Source organism: Gavia stellata, chromosome 3, assembly GCF_030936135.1.
Source record: "Gavia stellata isolate bGavSte3 chromosome 3, bGavSte3.hap2, whole genome shotgun sequence".
Lineage (NCBI taxonomy): Eukaryota > Metazoa > Chordata > Aves > Gaviiformes > Gaviidae > Gavia > Gavia stellata.
Window position 1 is genome coordinate 97,643,887 of NC_082596.1, and position 11,189 is coordinate 97,655,075.

At 46.2% G+C, this 11,189-nt stretch overlaps 1 protein-coding gene across 1 annotated transcript in view; it reads right to left on the minus strand.

Moving 5' to 3' along the window:
- The window catches only part of ATXN1 (ataxin 1), a 211,905-nt gene extending 207,147 nt beyond the window's left edge, over positions 1 to 4,758 (minus strand). The window contains exon 1 of the mRNA XM_059815402.1: positions 4,689 to 4,758. The gene's annotated coding sequence lies outside the window, so the exon portion shown is untranslated. The remainder of the gene's footprint in view (positions 1 to 4,688) is intronic.
- Between the last annotated feature and the right edge of the window lie 6,431 nt (positions 4,759 to 11,189).

An 11,189-nucleotide genomic window follows, 5' to 3' on the forward strand; every position in this document is an offset into this window, starting at 1 on the left:
TGAACTGTTACCATGTCTTAGTGTGGTTTCCATGTTCCTATGGCAAGGCTAAACCAGCATTAAGAAAACAATGATATCCCCAGGCCCACACTGTAGTTTCTGAAGCACAGATTAAGCATGGTATTCTGCTCAACAAGCTCATCACTGTTAAGTAACTCATCAGAAAATAAAGAGGGAATTATCAAATGGGAATTGCCAAGTAATTAGTTCTCTGAAGCAGATGACATACAACTGTTAAAGGGAGGGGCTTCCCTGTTAGTCATATGTCAGAGTAGAGCCTACTAATCTGTAAATAAAAATGCATTACGTATGATTAGTGGTATGGGTTTTTAACCGCTAGTGGTACATGGAGAATAAACTTACAACCTCTTCTAGCGCAATAATCCACCAGGATTTTTTTTTTCTCTTGCATACAGTGAGTTTTCAAACCATTCTGGATCAGCTTATTGTCAGACTGTCTGGGGAAAGCTATGAAGACGGCACAGTCCCAGGGAGGGGATGTGCTCAGGGGGTAAGGAAGAGGAGAAACGCTTTTACTGTCATATTAATTTGAAAAACCACTCAGCTACTACACATGGCACTGAAAAGGAACCGCACCGATGCGAAAACATTCACCAGCACAAAAATTCCGAGCACAGCAAAGGAGGATTAAGCCTGCTTTTTGTAATTACCCTTCTCCATTAAAGCCTAACTTTCTTTTAAGTAGCGAGCCTCACAGAAATGTTAAATTTACAAAACTACAAAGGCCTTCACGTGTGGGTACCTGACAAACAAAAGTGTGGTAACAGTCAGAACCACACTCCAATACAAGTCAGAAACACTTCAACATTTGTACTTTTTACAGAGCGAAGAGCAACTCAATAAACCCTTAAGTCAGGTTTTCAGCTAGTCCCAAAACGAGTTGATCACTGGTAAGTAACTGATCAGAAAATAAAGAAGGAATTATAAAACTCCATCGCAGTATCTCACCATGAGAAACCCTTCAACTAACAAACTCAACCCCAGACACTTGCCACTTGGGCCAACTTTCAACCAAAAGCATACCCCTGGTATCGAGGCACGGCAAAACCCACCAGCACATCCCTGCCCAACACACAGCCGAGGGAGAGGGCAGGAGGAGGGCACGCACAGATGCGGAGGCTTATACACAACTGCACATCACATCTAGTCATCTCACCACTGTCAGCCCTCGGCACGTAGAAGTTCTCCATCTAATACTTACTCTAACATCTGAAAGCCCATACTTGAAAGTAACGCTAACAAGTTACAGTGCGTGGGGCAGCAAGCCTCTTACTCCATTTGCAGATACAACCTTTTAGAACAGTTGGAAGGTGAATCAACCCTCAGGTCTTGGCTTATATTGCATTATGAACGTGAGCCTTGTGGTTTTATGTAGACAGACCACTAGACCCAACTCCATTTACACTTTAGACCGTGTTACAAAACTTTCCATCAGTCAGACACCAGACCTTCAGTATCTGCTGAAGGAGCAAAACTGTTAAAGGTCAGGGCTGAGGTGAGGGGGTAGGGCTGGGGGGACCACAAAGCCTCATTTCTAAGACATCAGTCTGTACTCATGTCACTTCACTTAATTGACCTCACAGTTATTCACTTACACACAAAACAAACAGCTAAAAAAACAATTACTTCTAATTACTATCCAATTATACCTTGTTCACATCTCCATTTCACTTGTGTTCTTAATACGTTCAAAATCTCCATCACGTACCTTCTTTTAGCCCTACAGCTATTGTAAGCCTTACTGAACAGTATGAGAGGGAAGAAATAATACCAGCTAGGATGAAAGGACACCGATATGGCAATCGAAAAGCCACCACTGGACACACTAATATAGAGTCGGATTAGCTCTTTTTATGTTCACTACAAAGTATTTTAAAAGGACAGATTGTTGTCCATTTACAGAGAGCAGTAGCCAGAAGGTAGGTAAAAAATAAGCCATATTCAGTAGTGTACAGACATACTTATGGAAAATTCAGGAAAAAAAAATTCTCACAAGTGGGCTGCGGCTGTAAACTCAACCCAATACTATAATATGATTGATAGATATCAAGTGACTTGACAGTGGAAAAGATTAAAAAGAAATCTTTGGTTATTAAAATGTCCAGTGTCTCACGTGAAATCTTCTCAACACAACTGTTTAAAAGAAAGCGTTGAGTCATTTGCCTACGTGGAAGGAGGCAGTGCGCGCTCTGAACAAATAACAAATACTCTAGGTTTCTTAGAGCAGGCTAAAATTAACTAAAGTCATTTAAAAAAAAAAAAAGAAAAAAGCTGTATGTCTATTTATTTATTCTTATTTTATTTTTACTGATCCCCGTATCCTTATTCAGGCAAGATGCTTAGCAGGCTCTGCAAGACTGCTGCTTGAATTGGAAGGGTAAGCACACCTGCAGCTCAACACACAACAGCAACATTACTCCCCAAAGCCATGCAACTCCTCATGCGAGTAAAGCCATGAATGCACGCGTAGGGCCATTAGGCGTAAACTAAGATTTCTGATACCTGATTTTGGATGCGTTCAGTCAAAGGCACCTGAAGTTCGGTCGCTCTGACAGACTCCGTGGTAATAACCCAGGTCTGCCAAAAACGGAGCAGGGCTGTCGCCACCTTCACCCCGAAACGAATGCGAAAGCCGGAAAGACGATGGGTCTTAGCACGCGATGCTCTATCTCGAGCGGTGAAACCTATCTGTGGCTGCTCACTGCACGGCGCCGGGTCACGTTTCTTCCACGTGTTACTACCGTGAGCGCCCCCCGTTACATCCCGTAACAGAGAGAAGGTTTGTAAGCAGGCAGTCTCCACCCCAAGAACTTTTGTTTCACTTAGTTACACAGTGGGCCTGATTTTGATCATTCCCTAGAGAAAATGAGAACTAATGAGGCCAACAGAGGTACCCCAAACGCAGTGACTACAATGTTGAAGAACAAGAAAAGAAGCCAAAACAAATCTGATCTAAAGTCCACAAATACAGCACTATACCTCAAGCTGCACTGGTACAGAAAAAAGCAGTGTAGTACTATATTCCTGTCATGCCTCTGCACCAGACTTAACTAGGTTATATTTTTTATCCAAAGTGTTTGCTTAACATCTAATAGATTCTTTCTCATGCAATCGCAGGAAATGCCAGATGCTAAAATATTCAAGGTGACTTAGCAATACATTATGGATAACACAATCTGATGATTTATCGGATTTGACCAATACAATATAAACGATTACTTCTTCTAATCAAGAGATATAAGCCTTTCCTGTAGTAATCGCTTCTGCAAATAAATACAATTTCATACAACCCAAGCTAATTCTGAAAAAAATGAAAACGCTTTGTGGAAATGATAATGTCATAACAAAAAGCTTCCTTCTAGTTGATCTCCCAAGTCAATAACTGCTACCAAGTCAGTTTTCTTCCAAAACGGAAAGACGAAACGTGTCAGCTCACAGGCACTTTGTCTGGTTTTTCACTCTCAAGAAATTCTTATTGCTCTGAAGAGATATAGTGGTTACAATCCACCCCCACCATTCAAGCTCATTTGTAAATCGTCACAGGCATGTCTTTGCACGTAACTACTTGCTTAGACAACTTCCCTTTAAAGCACAGCACCCTTCTCCACAGCCACAGTAAAACGTAAATTATGTGCTGCATACTTTTCTGTGACATGCTGTATACATTAAAAAGTTATTCTGCAATAGAGAATTTCTGATCAGCCCCTCATAAATAGAACACTACAGTAATTAGGTTTTCTGGCTGTAAATAGAAAAAAAATCCTTTCATTTTCTGCAAGTTACCACTACATTTCATTTTCTTTTATTTAAAGACACAAGCAATTTTCTTACAACCCTTTATCCTTTTTTTTAAGCATTAGCAGTATTGCCAATCCCAAGCACTCAAAAATCATGTAACAGGTCCAAAAAACCAGGCTGGCTTAATGACAATCAGATTAAAGAAATAAAATAAAAATTTATGTTCTTTTTATTGGCAGTATGATCATTGAGCCTTGAGACTTGGTTTTTTCAAGGTATTCTCCACAACCATATAGGAAGGAGAGAGAGAGGAAAGGGAGAGCAGACTGACATAGGTGCGCTATTACATCCTGTCTGGCTACAGCTTTTCAGGGAAAAAAAAAAACATCAGAAGAATTGAAAACATTCCTCAAACCAGAGTAAAAGACACCCAGGCACATCAGTAGTGACTAGTTATCCTGGGAAGTATCCTTATGCCAGACAAGGTTTAGTGTACAGGAGGAACTCAGGACACTAGAAAAGTCAAGCAGGCTGCAAGCAACAAGAACCACTGAAAACGTTCATAAAAGCGCAGGAAGGATTTATACAATTTTACGCGTGGCATTTTACAACAAAAAAAAAAAATCAAAGCCTGTAAACATTTCCATTCATACTATCATCTTTTAGTAACTGAATATGCTCTGACCTGAGGTGAGCATAACACCACTCATCTGGAACCCACTGTCCTGTAAGTCACCGAACTGAGTCACCAGAGTTAATGGAATTTTTCTGATGAGAGTTTCTCAAGGACCTCTACTGCCAGGCAAGGGAAGTACAAACGGATCACGGGTAGGTAATCGCACAGACACCGGTAAGGCGTCCACGCTGATTAAAGCCCAGAGCAGACAGTGTACACTTGTTAGAGGAAATAAAAAGCATTATCTTCTCACCTTATTGGCAGTGCATATCTGTGCGGCGAAGACAAAAATGGAGGTGGTCACTGTCCTACAGGAGTCGGGAATAAATTCACAGCTTGTATTGCTTGCCCATCTGGCTTGGCCTGCGATGTGACTGTTGATCCAAAATAAAAAGAAACAAAAACACAGTTAAGAGTCAAACAATTTACAACATGCTAGGACATCCCAGTGAAGACTGAGAGAGACTGCTTTTGCTATTACTCAAGCACAAATAAACTATAGATTTAATCCTGCAGACAGAGCACATGCAGTAGAGAGCAGAGCCCATTTATTCAAACTGAGAGCTCTTTTCCTAAATGTGATCTTAATGAGGTGAAGAATCATAAGCGAGTTGAGATGACTGTCTTCACTGCCAACAGAACATATTTTATTTGAGGAGGGGCACCATCCAGAAAGCATACTGCTGCAACTACTACTACTAGGTGAAAAATAATCAGCTCTGGGAATGTGACATTACCTTACGCACTATTTTGTCATTAACGGTGGCACGCTAGAGTCAATGCATATTACTGCAAATTCCCAAATAATATAAACAAAGGAAAACTCTACCAATGTGAGGTTTTTTCCTATTTCTGTATTTTTGCTCAGTAAAATCACGAAGAGCCAGCACTGCATTTCTGCTGACATCACATATTACACAAAATACATTTGTTTTTTCACTTGGAATCTCACCAAATATTTTTATCACTCTTGGGACAATAAAAGGATTTAGTGGGACCATTTCTCCCTCACTGAGAAGCATTTTTCTTGTTTCAGTTTATGAGCAGACTTACTCATTCCTATTTATGGAAGGATTTACACACATACTTAACTCTAGATAGGTTCTTTAATCAATCCTCATTCAGCAAAACCCTCACTGGGACATGTACTAAAGCAACTTTGCAGACTGGGACCAATGCACGCACACATATTTGCATGTGTTGTACAACCATCTCAGACTACAGCTTTGAGGGAAAAAAAAAAACAAAACCAAAAAACCATGAAGCATTACATTCTCAACACATGCACTGAGATCAAAAAGTGGTCATCGATCCAGTTTTTGTCTTTTTGCAAAAGTCAGGAGTCTGCAAAGTTCCTTACATTTTAAAACATTAGTCATGTATCAGCTCAGCCAAAACCAAGTAAAAACCTTCAACTTCTTCATATAAGAATGCGAACCACTGAACAAGGCTCCAAAATACAGTGCCTTTGCCCGAATACCTATTTAGTTACTTATCGCACTTAGAGCCTTGCATAAAAGTAAAATGAAAAGGATGAGGTCAGGATTTTCAGTTTGTAAACCTTAGGCTATATAAGTCACTGGAATATCGCACGTCGTTTCTTTGCAATGAAATATTGACCTGTGCCAAGCCTGTCGTACTTCTGTTTCTCATGCTAATTGCATTTTTATCTGTTAAAGCAGAGTTGGCTGCAGCAGTCTCGGAAGAGACGTACAACTAAACCCGTTATCTGCCCCCTGTGAATCGTACACACTGTACCTGTGCAGCCCTCCAAAGCAGCCAAATCATTCACAACCTGTCACACAGCCCGCGTTCTCTCAAGCGGCATCAGCGTGAGCTGCCTCACACGCTGGAGTAGGTTTGCAGCCAGCCAGTGCTTCAGACCATCTATGCAATTCTGACACGCATTTCCTTTCGAGCCTGCCATACTTCTTTATTGCATTTCCCCTTCAATTAGTACACCACAACAAAAGCAGCACACTCTATGAACAACGACAATGATAATCCCGACTGCCGTCTACTAAGATGTGCTGCTGAACTTCAGCAAGGGGAAAATTAGGCCTTGGTTTTGGTTTACCAGCGACATTACTAAAACAATTATTTTTGAATTCTAATGTTTAAATCCTTAGTCGCCTTTCAGGTGACTGCATTTAAGCGTCTATTTTCTTAATTAACAGGAAACTAGGCCACTGGATCTATTACATAAAATTTTTTGTTAAGTGAAATTCCAGGTCCCTTGTAAATGTCTTTTAAAACAAGACTAGTTTTTTCAACCTTTCTAAATAAATCCAATCAGGCCAGAAGGGCAAGGGAGAAAAGTTGCACTGTTTATTTTTAAAAAGTCTTTTAACTATGTATATATGGCCTTTTTGAAAATAATTACTTTTGAATGCTCTTAGTCACACAGGTAATTTGTCTTACAATAAAATATGTATAAGCAGTGTGCGGCACACAGAGGCTCACTCTACAGGAGTCGTCCTGCACGCGATTATTCCACTCTCTCCAGCCCATCCTCCTAACAGGCTCCTCTATTTCCAGCCACCTCCCTTGGTACGGAGGCCCAAAACAGAGGCGGTCGTGCTGAGCAGAGGATATTCTCTCCTAACAACAAGGGCGAGTTAGTCGCGGCACTGAAAAGCTGCATTTCGGGTGTAGGAAACTGCCCGCGAACTCCCTGACCCCTCGTCCCTCGGAGGAGAAACGCCCCTCCTCGGCGGGCAGGCTGAGACCTGCAAACTCATCACACCGAACCCGAGACAGCCAGCTGCCTAGCACTGCAAGAGCTGAACCACCGACAGGCATTTCTCTTTACCTCCTCCAGCTCCGGTGCTTTACCATCAGAGCGATTAAAATATCTATTTTGCTGAGATATTTCTGGATTGCATTATGTTCCAGCCTGGTACTACAAACGCTCGGGAGCTGTGGGTGCTGATGATTTCCCACCGTCGAGACACGAAATCCGCTGGGCCAAGTTCAGTATCAGTGTAAGTGCACACAAGATTAGTGACTGGAATAGGGGTGTTAACCACTTCTGCAGGAGCTTAATGCAGCCTCTTAATCAGGCAAAAATCCTGTTTTAGCCCACAGTGCTTTTTGCCATAAAAAGATACAGAGAAAATAATGGTGATACGCAGCAGCTCACTTTCTGAGCTCTGTTACTCTACTACATGCCTGGATTAAGTCCAGTAAATGGAGTTATTCTAGATACCCACCCATGTCAGTGGCTCACAACCCCGTCTCCTGGAGTCACTCCAGATTTATGACATTACAACAGAGTATCAAATTTGGTGCCTTTAAAAAATTATACCTACGTCTGTGAGAAAGTGGCTTAAAAGAGTGATATCCAAACACTGAGAATGAAGACAAATATACATTCCTCGCTTAAATATGCTTTTCAGAGCACTATGCAGTTCAAAGCTAATTAGACTGCATATTCTTTCAAGGTATTATAAACTCTGTGGCAGAAAGTCTCCTGCTCTATGGCTATACTATTTTGATGACCACAAATGCAAAAAAAAAAAAAAACACCACAATATTGGAAACGAATTATTTGCTGATGAGAAAAGCGATTTTAATAGTATACACTTAGTTTTTTATCAAGAGAAAAATGAAGTCAGCTTTTACCTAAAACACAAAAGGGCCTAGACCTTGCTAAGAACTATGAAGAGGCTTAACAAACTTAAGTGACGACAGCAATATCAGGTATCACTGATTTTTATTTTACTGCCCAGAAGCTGTAAAGTGCAGTACATGAGTGGAGAAGAACAAGCCTGTGGCCTACAACGTGAATGCCGGAATGAGAACTGCCACAAACTCCCAAACACCATTACAGCCACCAAACAGTTAAACCAGCCAGCCAGGGGGAAAAAAAAAAAAAAGGAAAACTCCAAAGAAACTTTTATGCAAGCTTTTATAAGCCAAAAGCATTTTTACCAAGTACCACACCTTGGTTAATTTGCTAGTAAGAAACGCAAGTGGAACTGATGATTTGGCTGACCTGCTAAGCGTGCCACGTACCGTCCCATCTGCCTGACACTACAGTAGGCAAAGAACACCATTCCCGAGAAGTTCAGCCCTTAGGAAACCACCAGCGGCATCCTTCAATTTTCGGCAAGCCCGAGGCGGCGGCCGTGCCGGCCGTACACCGCCAACACGGAGCAACACGGCACAGGCGGGGGCTGGCGGTAGCCCGGTGGGTCGCCCGCCAGCCGCGCACACGCACACCTGACTGGACGGTGAATACCGTCTGTTACCATGGCAGCCTGATCTAATTACATGACTGATCAGGGCTGGAGTAAGCGCGCCGAAAGCCTACGCCGCTGACATGTCGCTACAGGATGAGAGAGACAGACAGACGGGCGAGCGGAGGAAAATCTATCGACCTCCGCCTTACGTAAAAAGTGAGGAGATCACAGCCACCCTTTAAAAAAAACTGCTGCCCGTAAAATACCGGGCTGGTTTTACGAACAAATTAGGTGCAATAACGTGCAATTACTATTATCTCGCAGCATCGCAAAAATAACTACGGCGTAATATTTTCCCCAGCCATTCTCAATTTCCCTCTCCCTCATTCATAACCCTTGCTCCGTACCATAAAACTGAACCGTCTCCATCACCCGAACAGAAATAGATTAACGCGAAGCTGGGATTTTCCTTTAGGGGAAGGCTTCGTTCGAAACTGAAATTAAAAGTCCTTGACTTCTCGGCGTGTAAGCAGAGTAACTCACTATGCCTGACCTCATCTGACGCGTAAAGTAACCATTACTGCATAAAATGCATAACCATGAGCGCTGAAGGTTGAAGTGTAACCTGCGTTACAAAATATGGATTTCTTTACCGTACGAAAGGGAAAAGGTCTCTGGCAAAGGTCATCTACCTGCACCCTTGCCGATCCGTACCCAGAAAACATCTGTAAGGAGGAAGGTTTTACCAACCCAGATTTCTTCGTCTGGGCGTAACAGGAATGCTTAAAATTTTTTCCCTGATTCTATCTGGAGTTCGGGCTCACGGGGGAGAGATGCTGCTCGGAGGAGTCCCTATTACACAGCATACGGTAAACAAAATAAAAATAGCCTGTCGCGCTCGTTATCTACACAGTGCATTATATAACGGGCTTCCGACTTGTTTTCTTTGCTATTATTACTCTTCAGTAATTCCTCCTCTTCAATAACATGTAAATCGCTCCCAATTCTGTCATTTTATTATAATCGCTATTACTATTACAGTAGGAGCTAACGTTTTCCAGCACGCTTTAATTTAGACTTTAATATTCTCAGGAATTGCGCTGACGGATTCAGCACCCACGAACATACAAGGGGTCATTTATCTGTTTTCTGCAGGTTAAATTACGACACCTTAGGCAAAAAAACCCCCCCACCAACCCGAACCCCCCCAACCCAGCCGCCAGCCCGACCCAAGCGAACCCCGAGGCGGAGGGGGAAGGCGGTCGGGGAGCGGCCGCCGCCGGAGGCGAGCGGAGCCCCGGGGCGGCCGCGGCGGGGAACCCCGGCCCCGCTCCCCGCGGGCGCCTCGGGACGCGGCCGGCCCGACCCCGCGGCCGCGGGCAGGCAGCGGGGCGGCGCCCCCCCCCGGCCCCTTCCTCCCCACCGCCACCCCCCCCGCCCGGGCCCTCCCGCCCCGTCCCTCCGCCGGCGCTGCCCCTCCCGCCCCCGCTCCCCCGGCCGGCAGTACCGGGTGGCGTCTGTAGCCGGCCTGGGCCCTGCGTGAAGCGGAGCGGGGCTGCTGCCGGGCACATCCCAGCCCCAGCGCCGCCTCCTCCGCCGCCGCCGCCTCCTCCTCCTCCTCGCTTCATTCACCCTCCGGCAGCCGCCCAGCCCCGTACTACATACGCCGTGCGGCGGCGACCGGCCCTGCCGGCACCCGGCCCGCCCGACCGGCCCCGCGCTGCGCTGCGCCCCGCCGGGCCCGCCCGGCGCACACGCACCGCACGGCCCCCCCGCACCGCGCAGCCACACGCGCGCGCGCGCACACACACACACCCCCCCCCACGCGTCGCCACACGCACGGCACACAGCACACACACACAAACACACGCACAGGCGCCGCACCCCCCGCAATCTCACACACGCCCCGAGGCCGCCGCGGCTCGCAAGATGTCCACCGTCCCCGCGGCCACCCACACCCCGCCCGGGCCGCGGGGGGGGTCAGGGCGCTACGAGCGGCTCCCTCCGCGGGGCCACCCCGACCCCAGCGCCCGGCCCCGGCCCCCCCCCCGCTCCCGCGGCGGGGCGCGCCGTGCCTCCGCTCCCTCCGCCGGCGCCCTCGGCCATTTCGCGGCCGCCCCCCCCGCTCTCCCTCCCCCGGGGCCGGGCCGCGGCGGCAGCGCCTGCGGGCCGGGCCGGGCCGCGGCGGGCTGTAGCCCCGCGGCGGGGTGGGCAGTGCGCTCCCCTCCCCCCGGCCCCGTGTTTTTCCAGCTGGAAATCGGCGGCGGTTTGCAGTCTAAACAAGGGAAGAAGCCGGAGGGGGGGGGGGGGGAGGCAGAAAGCAGAGGAGGAAGAAAAAGCCACTTACTGTAAAGTGTCAGTGGAGGTGGGGTTGGCGGGGGGGGTCAGAGAGAGACTCGCACACAAATGTCCTCCTAGCTGATCACGGGGCTTGGGTCTGCTTTTTTGTTTGTTTGGGTTTTTTCCTTCCCCCTGCAGTGACACAGGTCCGGGATGTCTCCACCACTGTAGTAGGAATGATGTCTGCGGTACAGCGCTCGCTCCCTCTCCTCTCTCCAGCATGTAAATGG